General features: G+C 48.9%; 1 protein-coding gene and 1 pseudogene across 1 annotated transcript in view; one reads left to right on the top strand and one right to left on the bottom strand.

The window, feature by feature from the left end:
* Nucleotides 1–16,097, bottom strand: part of LOC147703391 (uncharacterized) — a 9,287,842-nt gene that overhangs the window by 6,673,168 nt on the left and 2,598,577 nt on the right. The gene's annotated exons all lie outside the window — the stretch shown is intronic.
* On the top strand, nt 720–1,960 carry LOC147703397 (zinc finger MYM-type protein 1-like; annotated as a pseudogene).

Genomic DNA, 16,097 nt, shown 5'->3' with positions numbered 1-16,097 from the left:
TAGCAACTTACTGCCAGTGAGTGGATCAAGAAAATCGCAAAAGAGGGCTATGGCTGCCACTACTACTGCTAATAAGTAAGTGCACTATAGTATTGTCTAGCGTAAAAAAAGAATTATTTCTTGGCCAATCTGTTTGGATACTTTTTGTCAGATTGCGGTAAAGCACTCCCTTTCTAAGCATCACATTATTTGTGCATTTTTTCTTTCTATGCTATGTTCTGAACAATTCTGTAGTACAGTACTTATATTACTCAGACCAAAAGCCTTACAATGTATTATAATTTTCCCCAACAGATTATTTTTGCTACAAGTACAACAATACTTCTCTTTTGAAAACCTGCTTGGCCACATTGCCTCTCATCTACAGCTAAAAGAGATTGTTCAGGTAGCTTCCTTTGCCACCATAAAACATATACTGCAATGTCTTATGTATTGCTGAAACACTTTAGTCAGGTAAGATGCTGACTAGAATGCTCTTCTTGCTGTGGAAACCTAAAGGTGTTATAAAACAACTGTGAAGCCTTTGCACATGCATCATTTCCCCTCACTGTTGCACTACATTGGAAGAGGATCCTTATACTGGAGGCAGGTTTTGCCCCTAACACTCCCTGTGTTAATTACATGGGAGAGTGCACACAAAAGATTGTTTGCAACTTTTAAACGGCAGGTAAATGTTCTGTATGTCCCCAAATTGCAACTGCTACTGCTTTTTTCTTAAAATGGATATCCGGAAATTCTTTGCCAAGAAACAGCCCAGTGAAGTGAACCTATATTCAGACAACTCAGAAATTAACTCGATTCATAGTGATGATATGTCAGAACTGCAGCCTGCATTTCAATATGGAGTTGGGGCCACAAATTTAGAAATATCAAGTAATTGCACACCACTCCCAGGAACATTTTGTGGAGTTGTCGCTGCCTCAGACGAATCAAGCAACAGTTCTTATGCATCAACAACTAGTCTTCAGGATACAGAGGAAACACTTGTAAGCACAGTGGCACCAAACCAACCGCACAAGAACACATTGCCAGTTCAAATCATTGTAACACAGTCAGAAATGAAGAAAAGCGCATTCTACATTTTCAAGGAAGATGGTTCCAGGATTTCTCCTGGCTTCATTACAGCAGTAGAGTGGCAGGAGTACTATGCTTTCACTGTGCAAAGGCTAAGTCACTGAAATTGACTGAGCTTTCAAAGAACACAGAGGAGGCATTTTGCAGCACCGGTTACACCAACTGGAAGAAGTCAATAGAACGGTTCAAAAAGCACCAGACCAGTTATGCTCATTCATATGCTGTGAGTCAACTAGTACAGTATAGAGGAGGCCAGTCAACCAGTCAACAGTTATCACAGCAAGCTCAACAAGAACAGAAAGAAGCCTGGCTTTGTCTTAACAAAATCATTCATACTATAGCTCTTCTGGCAAAACAAGGCCTTGCACTACGAGGTCATGATGACAGCAATGGGAATTTGCATCAATTTCTTAGTGCACGAGCAGAGGATGTACCTTCTTTGAAACAGTGGATTACTACAAATCAAGCAGAATATCTCAGCCCAGACATCCAAAATGAAGTTCTTCAATTATTGTCCCATGCAATTTTGCATCAAATCCGTAAAAATATTGGTGACAATCCATACGCAGTAATTGTTGATGGGACACAGGATATATCTGGTCAGGAACAAGAAAGCTTTTGTATTCTTTACATTGACCAAGATCTGTATCCTCATGAGGATTTTATTCGACTGTATCAGGCTGATAATACCACTGGTACTGCAATTGCTACAATTGTCAAAGATGTTTTATGCCGTCATGGTCTTTCTCTATCAAAGTTGAGAGCACAAACATATGATGGTGCAGCAAATATGGCAGGGAAATACCACGGTGCACAAGCATTAATACGCCAAGAACAACCACTTGCTCTTTATGTCCATGTGGAGCACTTTGTACAAATCTGGTGATGCAGGCTGCAGCACATAAATGTTCCATAATGGAAGATGCACTACTTTATGTCCACGAACTTGGTAATCTGTTTGGGCAATCTATGATATGCCGTACAATATTCTCAGACCTCATCCAACACAGCGTAGAAGGCCCTGCAAATGTGTTAAAAATAAAGCCTCTGTGTCCAACACGCTGGACGGTCCGTGTAAAAGCTGTAAAAAAAGTCATGGATAGTTATGAACCTATTCTGGAAACCCTAGAACACTTATCAACATCCAAGTCCAGTGGCGATGTGTCTGCTCGTGCTTGTGGTATGCTGGCACAGTTTCAAAGAGGAACAACTGTCCTAGGTCTTCAGATTGCTCTCCAAGTACTGCAGCTTCTGGAATGTTTGAATATTGCCTTGCAAGGACGCCAGCAAACAATATCAGGCTACTAGCTGTTGTTAATGTAACAAAAAATGCAATACTAAAGCTCCGTAGTGAAGAGTCGTTTGACAGTCTGCTTGATGCCAATAACCACATGATTGCTAAGTACCATCTTAATGCCATTGAAGTGCCACGACTGCGCCGAATCCCTAAACGGATAGATGATGGAGCAGCAGAAACTTTTCACCCTGCAACCGTTAGGGACTACTATCGCCCTCAGTATTTTGAACTTTTAGATACTGTTTCTCTTCATCTCACTCAGCGTTTTAACCAGGAAGGCATCCAAACATATGAAAAACTTGAACAAGTGCTTTTAACAGGCAATGGCATTGACTGTCTTGATCAGTACAAAGAAACAGAACCTTTGATGCTCTCTGCTCAATTTACTATGTTATTAAGTATGTTCAAGTACTCTTCAGTCCCAGAACTGGCAGACATTCTCAGAAAAATTAGCTTTCTTTTCACAGGTTGAAAAGCTATTACAGATTCTTTTAGTTATACCAGTATCATCTTGTGAGGCTGAGAGAAGTTTCAGTGGTCTCCGCCGATTGAAAAATTGGTTAAGATCAACTATGACTCAAAAAAGTCTGAATCATGTTGCCATATGCAACATACATAAAGAGATGATGGACTCAGTTGACCTGCATAGAATAGCGAAAGAATTTGTCCTCTGCAATGAACGGCGCAAGAAATTATTTGGCTTTTCAAAATAAAGTTCATAATTTTAAAACAGATTCCTGCAGCAAGAAAAACAATTTCTAATTTGTCCGATTGCATTTTGAGATGTAGGAATGTCGCTAAGAGCGTTTAGTTTATTATTCCTTTTTTTGTCCCGCCTTTGTTTTCATGGTGCATGAAGATGCAAGATTCATATACATATTTTTTTTCCCATTTGGTCTTTATTGTGAATATGAATAAAAATAAAGGGGCGTGGCTTGGATGCCGATCGGGATGGCGGCGTGAGCTCGCAGCTCCGCGCGGAATCCCGCTAATTCTCCTGATTTCAGTACCCTGGGCGACCCGTGGTCGACGCTCCTGCCCTACGAAGTGTAGGGGGTCCACTGGGCGTTGATGGAAAGTGGTCAGGGGACTGCTGGCCCCGTGGGGACCCAGTTGGGCGACGGCTGAGGTGTCGCCGAGAGTGAGAAGAAAATGGCGGCGGAGCGGCCGGGCAACTCCGGACGTCGACATTGAGCTGCCTAGGTGCCCACTAGTGGAAGGATCTGAGGCTGGGAAATCGAGGCGGTAGGGACTGCGGCGACAGTCCTGAAGATCGGGGGACAGAGGACCCGACCCCGCTCGGGCTTCGAGGACACTTGCCGGCCGCTACCCTCCCCTTTCCCCGTCCCCTCCGAGCTCACAGGGGTCGGGTCCGACGGGGCTCACCCGCTTGGCCCTTGGAACTACGGGCACCGGCGGTGGCATTTGATCCTGTTCAATATTGGGAGGGTTGCCCTGGCTCACGAGTGCCGGGACCGGACGGGCTTTCTGGCCTGTGACGCAGTACCCTAAGATGGCGGCCAAGGGAGGACCGGTGGCTGGAGAGCGCGGACAGGGGGACCTAGCGGCGCCGTCCCAGATGGGCGAGACCCTCCCGAAGGAGTTGGACCAGGAGCAGCGACTGAATCGACGCCTGGATGCCATACTAGATGCAATTACCTCGACCAAGGAGGCGTTGCAGCAGGACATTGCGCAAGTAGCCACGGGGCTGGGGCTCTTGCGAGCGGATCATGCGAAGCTGGCGGATAAGGTCAAGGATCATGATCAGATGCTATTGGACCTGAAACCGTCGGTAGTGACCGCGGAGCATAAAATCACGGACATCCTGGCCCGGCTGGACTCGCTGGAACGGCGTGCGGAGGATGCCGAAGGCCGCAATAGGAGGAACAACGTGCGGGTCGTAGGCCTGCCGGAACGAATTGAGGGGGAGGATGCGGTGGCCTACATGGAGGACTGGTTTCGAACTGTGGTGGCGCCGGAGGGGCTTACTCCTTTCTTTACGTTGGAACGAGCCCACAGGGTGCCTGCTCGCCCGCCGGGGCTTGGCCGCCCCCCCCCGACCGATGGTGGTGCGGCTCCTCCATTATAAGGACCGGGACCTCCTCATTCAGAAGGCTCGGATGTCGGGCCCGTTTGAGGTGGAGAACAGTAGGGTGACAATCTTCCCGGACTACACCCAGGCGGTCCAGAAAAGCAGAGCATCGTTCCTGGAGGTGAAGAAGGAGCTGCGAGAAGAGGGCATTCAATACTCCCTGCTCTTCCCGGCCAAGCTGCGGGTTATCCTGGATGAGACTACGCACTTCTTTCAGACCCCGGACGAGGCATGGCAGTGGCTGGAGTCGTATAGAGCGGGGACGGATCGGTCCCACAAAAGTAGGCGAGATCGGTCTACACAGCCTCAAATCAGAAAATCGCAACGCATCCGGTCCCGTAATAGGCGCCAGCGGGAGAAACGGGAGGCTCAAATGGCTGCGGAAAAGAGAGATGCGCTTGCAGCGACGGCGGCCATCACTGGGTCGCAGCAGGACAGTGAACTGGTGGAGACGGAATCCGGCGGAGAAGGCAGCAGGACGGGAGAGGACCTTTCGGAAGCGGAAAGCTCGAAGGGGCCGGTGGTGACCCCCCAGACTTCTGATGGGATATTTCATGGTTGAGACTGTGCTGGGACTTGGACAAGAACTGATGGTAGGGCGGTATCCTGTTGGCGATGGGTGGGTTGCCGGATGGGGTGCCACGTCGGCAGGATGGGATGGGTGCGCGGGGCGTGGGCTCCGCTAGCTGGGGTCGGCGATAACTCACCCCCCTAGGGCCCTTAAGGCCTTCTGTGGTGGAGACCACGGGTTAGGGGAATGTGTGGTTGGACTGAGGTTTGGATTGGGGCTGACACTGGGTTTGTGGGCTCTGTCCTGGGGAGTGGGGTTTGGGGTGTTTTTCTTTTCAGAGTTTGTTTTGGGGGGGGCAACTGCTTTTGGGTGGATGTGAACTGGCGTGGTTTGATCTGGACTAATTGCAGCTGGTATGGGGACGTTACCTAGCTTAAAATGCCTAACGTGGAATGTCCGGGGGCTACGTACCATGGTTAAGCGCCACAAGGTGCACGCATATATGGTGAGAAGGGGGGTGCAGATTTCTATGTTGCAAGAGACCCATCTGACAAAAAAGGAGTGTGCGGCGTTGCAGAAAAGATGGCGGGGCCAGGTGTTTGGCACCACTTACTCAGCATATGCCAGGGGGGTATTGATTTGGGTGAGGGCGGGGATACCGTTCCAGGTGCTGAACCAAGTGGTGGACCCTGATGGCAGGTTTGTGGCGGTGGAGGGGAGGCTGTATGGTAGAGATGTGGTTTTCTGTTGTGTGTATGCGCCGAATACTAACCAGGCCCGATTCTTCGACAGCCTTTCTGGGTCCTTGGCCTCTTTCCTAGCGGGCCCGGTGGTACTGGGGGGGGATTTTAACTCGATTACGGATGTGGTATTGGATAGGTCTCACCCCCCCCTTGTCGATTCCCCGGTACGTAAGTTGGCCTTGCACAGGAAGGACTGGCAGGACAGGTGGGGGTTGCTGGATGTGTGGCGGGAACAGCACAGGGACACCAGGGACTTTTCCTTTTACTCAGCTCTCCATGCACTACATGTGAGGATAGATTCAATGCTCTGTGGCGGATCCCTGGCCCCATTGATTTCACACACAGAATACTTGGCTAGAACCATCTCGGATCACAATCCCCTATTGGTCCATATCCAGTGGCAGCGGGACGCTCAGCGATTCCAACATGGCGGCTCCGGCCAGACACGCTGGAGGACTCAGTGTTTAGTGACGCTATCCAACAGGGCATCGATAATTACTTTGGCAAGAACGAGGGTACGGCCACGTGTAGGTCCACTGAATGGGATGCGATGAAAGTGGTGGTGAGAGGGGTATGTCTGGGTCGGTTTTCGAATGTTCGCACGACTGTATTGAATGCTCTTGCGAAAGCGGAGGAGAATCTGAGAGACTTGGGGCGGCGCAGGCCAGCCAGGCCAGACTTACAGGCCCGGTTGTTGGAAGCGAAGGAGGTGGTCGCCACCGAAACGGAACGGTTGAGGTGTTACGATTACAGGCAGTACGCCATCAGAGCGCATGCTGAACGGGATAAGGTGGGCACGCTCTTGGCCAGACTCGCTACGCCTGAACTTAGGGGCTGCCCGGTCCTTAGCATTAACAACGCACTGGGGGAGACGGTGTATTCTCAGGCGGCGGTGTTGGAGTGCTTCGGGTGTATTACGAGGAATTGTACCAGAGTCAGTTGGGAGTGGAGACTCAAGAAATTGCGGAGTATCTAGGGGCGAGGCAGCTGCCGGTCCTTGGTGAGGAGGACGCGAAAGAGTTGGGCGGCCCGATCACGCTTACGGAAATACGGGTGGCCATTAAAAATATGGCTCGGAACAAAACGCCAGGGGTGGACGGGTTGCCAGTAGAATTCTACCAGCAGTTTGTAGACAGCTTGGCGCCCAGACTGCTGGTGGTTTACACGGAGGCTTATGAGTCAGGGGGTTTGCCTGGGTCCATGAGGGAAGCTTTGATTGTGCAGCTCTTAAAGCCCGGCAGGGATGCGACAGATGTGAGGTCCTATCGCCCGTTGTCCATGCTGACGGTGGACTACAAAATCCTGAGCCGGATTCTGGCCGCCAGGCTGGCCCCACACATGACGGGCTTGGTACATAGAGATCAGGCGGGGTTTATCCCCACGAGGAGCACAGCGATGAATGTCCGTCGTCTGGTTGGGATTATGGACGCCATTTTGGACGTGGATGGGACCCAAGCGGTCTTGTCCGTGGACATAGAGAAAGCGTTTGATAGTTTGGAATGGGCTTTTCTGGATGGAGTGCTGGAGAGGTTTGGCATAGGTGACGGGTTCCGCCGCTGGACGAAGGTCTTGTACTCCTCAGCGACGGCACGGGTACGTTTGGGTGGTTTGGTGTCGGCGGCATACCCGGTGGGCAGGGGCACGAGACAGGGGTGCTCCCTTTCCCCCCTCCTGTTCGCTCTGGCGATGGAACCCTTGGCGGTCCACGCTAGGTCAGGTGACAGATACGCGGGGATAAATAGCGGCGGGCGGCTACATCACATCTCGCTATATGCGGACGACCTGTTGCTATACCTAGACGACACGGAGCGGGCCCTGGAAGGAGCGATGGACTTGTTATCAGAATTCGGCCAGTTGTCGGGCCTCAAGGTCAACTGGGCGAAGACCTGCGTGTTCCCGCTGAGAGCGGAGACACCCGGCCCTGCTCGTGACTTAGGGGTAATCTGGGAGCCATCTTGTTTTACTTATCTGGGAGTCCGCATCTACCACGTGACTGCGGACCTATTGGAAGGCAACATTGGTCGGTGCATTCGGGCGCTGAGGGGCAGTATGTCCTTTTGGTCGACCCTCCCGCTGACGGTACTGGGTAGGATTGCTCTCTTGAAAATGGTGGCACTTCCCCGCCTCCTGTACTACTTCCGGACGCTACCCATCTGGATTCCTCAGAGGATCTTTAGGGATCTGAGGACGATGATTATTGGTTTCCTGTGGGGACATGGCCGCCGAAGAGTGGCTCTGACCACGTTGCTGCGCCCCAAGATTGAGGGGGGGATGGCTGTTCCTGATTTTGAATTGTATTACTTGGCGGCGCAGCTTCAGATCCGAACGCAACATGTGGCCCGGGTGTTTAGGGGACCGGAGGGTGACCGTGAGCTGGGGATACCACGCCATGTGCTGTCTTATATCGTCATGCAGCAAAAGCTGGAGCTGCGGGGCCTCACTATGGAGGAACGGACACTCAGGCTATGCTGGCAGAGGAGTCTCAGGAGAGCAAGGGCAACTCGACCTTATGCGCCGGAAATTCCGATAGGCATGCTCACGGCCCTGCCACATGGGGGTGATTGGTCCCCATTGTTGGAATGGGAGGAGGCTGGGCTTCAGATGGTGGGAGACCTGTATGTCGACGGTACCTTGGTGCCCTACGGAGTGCTTCAGGAACAGTTCGGGCTTTCAGACGGGGGTTTCTGTTGCATGCGGCGGTGGTAGCGGCTATACAGAAGCACTGGAAGGGAGGGCTCATGGAACCGGATACCACTATGGCTTGCCAGTATGTGGTGATGGCAGCGGGCACCTTTAAGGCTGTGACCTGCCTCCATAACAGGATGCTGAACGAGGGACTGGAACCGCTCCAGGGGCTCAAAGCTAAATGGGAGGAGAGTGTGGGCAGACCCATTCCAGACACGGTGTGGAGCCACATTCTGCGGCGCACATGGAAAGGCACGAGGAATGCGCGTTTCCAACAAGTGCATTTCTTTGTGCTACATAGAGCCTATCTGACTCCGGAAAAAATACGGCGGTACTTTCAGGTGCAGGACGCACGGTGCCCGAGGTGCTCGTCTCCGGAAGCGGACATGGATCATTTGTTCTGGGGTTGTCCGCATTTGGAGACCTACTGGGCAGAGGTGGGGGACCTTCTAAACGAAGTAACCGACAGGGAGGTGGACTTCGACATGGCGGCGTGCCTGCTACTCTGGTTCCCGCATTCCAAACACACTAAGGTGACGAGCAAATTTATTGATTTGGGTCTGACACTGGCACAAAGGGAGATTTCATGGCATTGGAAGTCCAGGAGCGGGCCGTCGGCGAGGAGGTGGAAGAATGAATTGTTGCGGTGGTCTGATTGTGAGAGTGTGCTCCGAATGAAACAGGCTGTCAAGCTTGGTAATGAGAAAGCCTTGGATGCAGCGCGTGCGTGGGAATTGGTGGTGCAAGCCTTGCGTGACTCTTTAGTGGAGGATGAGGACTGAGTGAAAGGGACCTGTGGACACCGCGAGGCGTACTAACTCGGAGTCGTCATTGACACTGTAGCGGGATCCATACTATACTTACGGACGGGACACACACCATTAGCAGTTGCCGGGGGGGGACACTGGGGGGCTGTTTAGTGGGAGTTCGGGGTGGGTCGGAAGCCAGGAGATTGGTTGATCGCGTTGGCGACACTGAGCTGCGAGGGCCTGTGGAACGTGGGTGATGAGAGGGAGGTGGTGCAGGAGCACGGGTCAGTTTTGGGGGGCCCTGCAGTGCACGGGGCGGGTCAGGAAGCGGCTGGTAGCACTGCTCTGCGTATGTGGGATGGCTGTCGATGTTCTTTGTTGTGGGCGGGGGGGTAAAATGCGGATACGTAAAATGACCTTTCGACCATTGTCCCTAAGGGACACCCACCGTGATGCCTTCCTGCTATTTAAGGTACTACGCCGCCCGGCCTCCGGGATGCGGGCTGAATGGCTGTGTATGTAATACGTTTTGATGCTTGAACGGGGGGACATTACGAGTGGACTGGTTGAGCTTTTGTATTCTGTGGTTTTTAATTCTGCAATAAAAACAAGTTTAAAAAAAAAAAAATGAATAAAAATAAAGCATACTTGCAGACTGTGACTACTTGCCTGCCTTTCTCAATATTTCTCTTCATAACTATGCGATTGTATACGTTTAACGCGCGTACGGTCTCGCACAATGGGCGATTTGTATAGGGTCACTGGAAAGTCCACAAGGTTGTCCCTGTCCCCCCCAGAAATTTAGTGTCTCCTACGCCCATGCTATCAGACCCCCCCCCACGGCCCTTGGACCCTCATTCAATACATCATGAGATCTACCAAGGTTTACTATAGTATTCTTAATTGTATCCACACTAGACAACATCGTTCCTTCGATCTTAAGCAGTCTCTTTTCAATTTGTGTGAGTCTTTCTATTAAAGGTTTCAGAGACAAATCAATAAGTCCGCCAATTCTTTGCCAATTCGGGTCCTCTTTATAAAATGTTCTACTAACAGAGTCTGCCTCCTTAGATATACCGGCAGCAATGCTACTGTCATGGGCGGTTTGAATAACAGGGCAATCCAGCGTATCCACATTGCTGCTTTTGTTCAGCTTGTGAACTTTTGGGTTTCTCCCCTTCTGGTGTGTGCCGCCACCCTTCCTCTTAGGAATTTCTCCCAACGTCTGCTCAGAGGGGAGCAATTGATTTCTATGAGCTTCCATTGCACGTGTCGCGGAGCCCCTGGTCGAATCCGATATTATGCCATTCGAAAGTAAAGTCTGCGCCGGCGCCCTACCCGAATTAGTGTCAGTATTCACAACACACGGATCACTGTTACTTATAGTTGGTGCCGGAGCAGGAGGGGCCAGTTGTGAGCTTTTCGCAGGGGATGATACACTCACTAGACCCCCCAGAGAGGAGCGCTTGTTAAAAATTGGGTCCATAGAGAGGCGCTGTTCAGTTATTGCAATTTCATGTTCTAGGACAGACGAGGCTCTCGTAATAAATTGATCCAACGTGCCAGCCACGTATCCCACACCTGTAACCTTCTTCCCCTTTTTCTCTTGAGCAGGCATCTTTACAGACAAGTGTATCAAGTCCTAAATCACTACGCCACTTACTTGAAGCAGGTTTTGGGGAACTGGTGTTGTCAGGGGGGGCCCAGCCCAGCCTCCCCGGGTCTCCAACGGCCACAAATGGGCCCGCACTTGGCCTGGGCTTCGCCCGGCGCGCGTCCCGCGTTGCGGGGGGCGTGCGCCAAGATGTAAGCTGTGGGCGGCTGTGGGAGGAGCGCAAGTGTTGGTGATTGCGGGGCTCCTGGGAGTTGGAGTCTCGCTTCACTCCCCAAACAACCACAGAGTCACAGGCAAGTCCCGGCAAAGTCTAACTTATCTGTCCTGCCCTAGAGAATGCTATATCTGAAATCCCCGGGTCCCTGTGGCTGTGACAACAAATCACCCCAGGATATGAAGCGTTATATGATGTTATGTAAATTTTACACTCTGCTCAGGAGAACCTTCATTGCTACAATAATAAGAGACAGAGCCTTCTCACAAGTTCGTCCAGATCTCCTGTTTTTACATGTGTTACCTGATAAATGTAATCTTTTAAATGTTGCATGTTTTTTCAAAGCAGTCTTCACCCTCGGGAATTTACAGGAATATTAACTATGCTGCGATGTTAATGTTTTTTTTTCATAGTTGCACTGTTTCTAAGGTATCGTTTTTATGATTGAGATGTAAGCCTCTATAGTTTTAAATGTAACCAAAGAAAGATATATGTTAATGAATATTATTTATTGGAATTTAATTCAAGATTTAGAAACTGTGCAATAGTCCACAAACACCCACAGACGAATATGAACAATTGTTACTTACCTGTAAACAGGTGGTTCTCCAGTATTGGTGTCTTTCATAGATTCACATGCTTGAATATCCCCCGTCGTCGGAGTGGGAGTCCCACGGTAAATAAAATAGCAATAATATACTATATATATATATATATGTAACAACATAAAACCTGAAATATGTAATAGAAAAAGGCATAACAAGCCTACACATATTTCTACATAGGAATGCATGGAAAAGGAAAAAAACATTTGCAGTCTATCATTGTCATTATGTTGGTCCAAACCACAGCAAATCAGGCGCCAGCAACCCTCTAGAACCTTCTCCTCAGAGCTCAGCACCTTAGATTTTCGTAGCACAAGAGTGACAGCAGAGTCTATGAGGAGAAAAGAGCTTCTGAGGGGAGGAGGGTGGGTCGCATGTGAATCTATGAAAGACACCAATACTGGAGAACCACCTGTTTACAGGTAAGTAACAATTGTTCTTCTCCAGTATTAGGGTGTCTTTCATAGATTCACATGCTTGAATATAGAATAGAAAGCAGTACAGTAACAAGGTAAACCATAATGGAGGAGGGAAGACAGAGGCTCACCTTATTGAAAAAGATAGTGAAGCCTAGCCTGTCCCACTGCAGTGTCTGCTTTGTTAATGGCACACAGGCAGTAGTATTTCGTAAACGTGTGCCTGCATGACCACATGGCTGCTCTGCAGATCTGATGCAGCGGCACACCGGCAAACAGGGCAGTTGAAGACGATATCGCCCTGGTAGGATGGGTCCTCACTGAAGACTGTAAAGGCTTGCCTGCCTGTTGATGGCAGAAAGCAATGGCTGAGGAAACCCCACGAGCAATAGTAGGATTGGGAACTGGACGCCCTTAGTGGAAACGTCCATAAGCTATGAAGATGGCAAATGTCAGCAGCTGCATAAATCCATCTAGCTATGGTGCCTTTAGACTCTGCTTGTCTTTGCCGTATATATCCATAGGCAATAAACAGTCGATCGGATTTGAGAATGACAGAGGTCCTTTGCAAATAGAATTTTAAAACATCTTCTGATGCCAAGGGTAAGTAATGCCCTCTCCGCAGGGGATTGGGGATTAGGAAAAAACTTCTTTAAGATAACTAGTTCATTCAGGTGAAAATCCGAAGGCACCTTAGGCATAAACCTTGGGTTTGTACGTAGCACCACATAATTGGACGTGAATTGTAAGAAAGGTGAATTGACAGTGAGAGCTTGAACATCACAGACTCTTCAGATGAAGTTAATGCTAGCAAAGAGAAAAAACGTTGCATGTTAGGAAACTGAAATATATCCTGAAAATCGGCTCAAATGGGTGACGCATGAGCTGCGCTAATACTACGTTAAAATGCCGTGATGGAGGCGGGCGACGTACAGGAGGAAACATTTTTAGTTCCTTAAAGAACTGTTGTATTCTTGAAGAATAAAGAGAGATGGACCCATCCTGACGTTACCTTGAAATGGCTGCTAAAAAGACCTTCAACCTTGTATGAGATAAGCCTGATCTTGCCAGGTGCAAGAAAAAAGGTAATATCTAGTCCGACGTTGCATGAAATGGGTGAACCCCAGCAGGTTAACACCAAATGCAGATTTTTTTTTTTTTTTTTTAAAAGACTGTATGTCTTTATTTTAGTAGGTGCTCTCGTGTAAGCCAGTACCTCCTTACAATCCGCCGAGATAGTCAGAAAAGCTAAGTCAAGGCGCTTCAGGAGCCAAGCTGCTAATTTTAGAGAAGCCGGATCGGATGGCAAATTTGACCATACTGAATGGAGAGGAGATTTGGTATTGGTCGAAACTGTATTGGATCGTACTCTGAGGGGACAAGAAGTTCGGTGAACCAGTATTGGCGAGGCCACCTGTGGGCGATGAGAATCAAACAACACGGCTCTTTTTTTTTTTTTTTAATCTTCCGGAGAACTCTCGGAATCAACGATATCGGAGGAAAAGGCGTAAGCATATAATTGAGACCAGTTTATCGAAAAACACCTTCCCCTGCGAGTCTTGTGGGGATGCCAGCTTGCAAAGAAACAGGCATTTGCTGTTCTTTTTTGTCCCAAAGAGGTCTAGATCGGGATGACCCCACAGCTGGAAGATTCGATCTGCCGTTGGCTGATGCAGTTCCTATTCGTGGTTGGACACCTGTTGACCTGTTGAGGGTGTCCGCCAGCACATTTGCAACTCCCGGCACATGAACAGCCAAGAGTTTGATCCTGTGCCATATTGCCCAAGCCCATATCTCCTGGGCGATCTGAGATAGAAGAACCGACCTCGTTCTTCCCTGTTTGTTTAAATAATGCATACTTGAAGTATTGTCTGTGCGAACCAATACTATGGCCCCTTGAATGATAACACGAAAGGATTTGAGGGCTAAGAAGATGGCACCTAGCTCTAGCAGATTGATGTGCCAAGCCTTTTGTTGAGGGTTCCATTCCCTGCTGACCTTCAGCCCTTGAAGATATGCTCCCCAACCCTCGAGGGATGAGTCTGTGGTGATTGTGTAATTTGGCGCTTTTTGAAGGAAAAAACGCACACCCCTTCTACAAATTTCTTTCTTGGACCCACCAAACAAAAAGGCCTCTTGCATCCGAGGATTGATTTGAATGAGATCTTCGAATGAACTGGAGACCTGCAACCAACGTAGAAGAACCACTGTCTTGACAGGCTTTTTGGCTCTATTTCGGAGTGATATAGACTTTAATCTTGCTCACATCTAGGATACGTATTCCTAGCTTGTGTTGGCCCTTTTAAGCCCTTTCTTCCAGACCTAGAAGAGGCCATCTATTGCCTATTGGCTTTGGCCTGTCATTATTGCTTATAGTAGAGGTTGATCCTGTGGTCCTGACTTTATATTACACATTGGTATGGTTTATGTAGGTACTCTGACAGAGCTAAGGGTTATTTCATCCTTCTCAGGCGTATAGGCCCAGAACTAGAGGGACTCCATCTTGATGGAGCTGAGAGGCTTCAGGGGTAAAGGTAAAGTTTATAGTAAGTTTGTGTGCTAGAGGAAAACCAGTTAGGACTGCTTCTTATCCGAGGAATGTGTTTGTCTCTTGGGCCCAGACGTAACAAGCAGCTGGCCACTGCGGTTGCGTAAAGAGCTCTGGAGCTGGCACAGGAATTTGGTGGGAGGCAGCCCTTTGTTGGAAATTTCCATGAGGGGAGAGGAATCCATAATAGCGAGCTGCAGGAGAGGAGGAGTGTTCAGTCTAGCTTGTGTTCAGTCCAGCTTATGTGCAGTTCAGCTTGGAGATCAGTTCAGCTTGGAGTCAGAGCAGTGTGGTTCTTGCAGAGGAGAGAACAGGATGTCTGCTGGAGCTGCAGAATAGAGTGCAGTTCTGGAATGGAGAAAGAAGGCAGATGATTGCTGAAGATGAAGAGAGAGAGCAGTGCAGAGAGCATCAAAGAAGGCTGTCAGCTGGAGCAATTGAACCAGAGGCGTGGTGATGTGGTGACGGAGGGAGAGACAGAGAGAGCCCGGATCCCACCAGAGTCAGAGAGAAATCTTCCTTCTAATAGGTGAGGTAGTCTGAACTAGTCCCCTTTACAATTACACCTTTAATCTTGTCCTTATTCCCTAGGCTATTTTATGTCTAATCCTTTTCTTTCAGCGGTGTGTTAAAAGTTCCTGTTACCCCGCAGATAAATTGTATGTCTAATCCTTTTCTTTCAGCGGTGTGTTAAAAGTTCCTGTTACCCCGCAGATAAATTGTATGTCTAATCCTTTTCTTTCAGCGGTGTGTTAAAAGTTCCTGTTACCCCGCAGATAAATTGTATGTCTAATACTTTTCTTTCAGCGGTGTGTTAAAGTTACTGCTAGTTATAGAGACCCCATAGATTTATGTATGTGTACTTCATCATTGTTATAATAAAGAGACTCTATTTCTTAGTGAACTAGTGTGGTGTATATCTTTTGCCCCCATACAGTGGAGGTAACCTTGTCTCCTAGTCAGGTATTACTGTTTGAACAGATGTTACCCCTGATCAGGTAAGTAATAGTGAATAATTAGGGAGATAGGAAACCTGCAACTAAGGGATAAAGTTTATACTCCATCCCCTAATATTATTGTAGTAGTGAGCCCTTAGTGAATAGGGAGAGAGACTTCCCAACATAGAGAGACTCCTGCAAACAGTGTCTTCTGTTCCAGAGCATAGGTAACCTTTTCTTCTAGTCAGATGTTACAACCAGAACAGATGCTGCCCCTGATCCGGTAAGTCTGAATGAATAGGGGGAACAAGGAGCCCTTGAGCTAGGGAATTGTTGACACTAAGTAATTCGGCCATCCCATAATATTATTGTAGTAGCGAGCCCTTAGTGAAGAGAGAGAGAGACTTCCCAACATAGAGAGACAGAGAGCTGAAGGTATTCATAGGAAAGTGGTCGTCATTGGTAAGTGGCGTTAGTGAGAGCACTGATTGTGGTCAGTGTGTATACCCACAGGATTGTGGTTTGTTAATGAGAGCACCAGGGAGGACACTGGTGTGTAATGAGATCGCCTCTAGGGAAAGTGGCGTTAATGAGAGCATCAGGGAAGACA

The sequence above is a fragment of the Lissotriton vulgaris genome, chromosome 7 (assembly GCF_964263255.1).
Source record: "Lissotriton vulgaris chromosome 7, aLisVul1.2, whole genome shotgun sequence".
In the NCBI taxonomy this organism is placed as follows: Eukaryota; Metazoa; Chordata; class Amphibia; order Caudata; family Salamandridae; genus Lissotriton; species Lissotriton vulgaris.
Note: the sequence above shows the minus strand (reverse complement) of the source record. Positions and strands in the feature narration are given on the sequence as shown.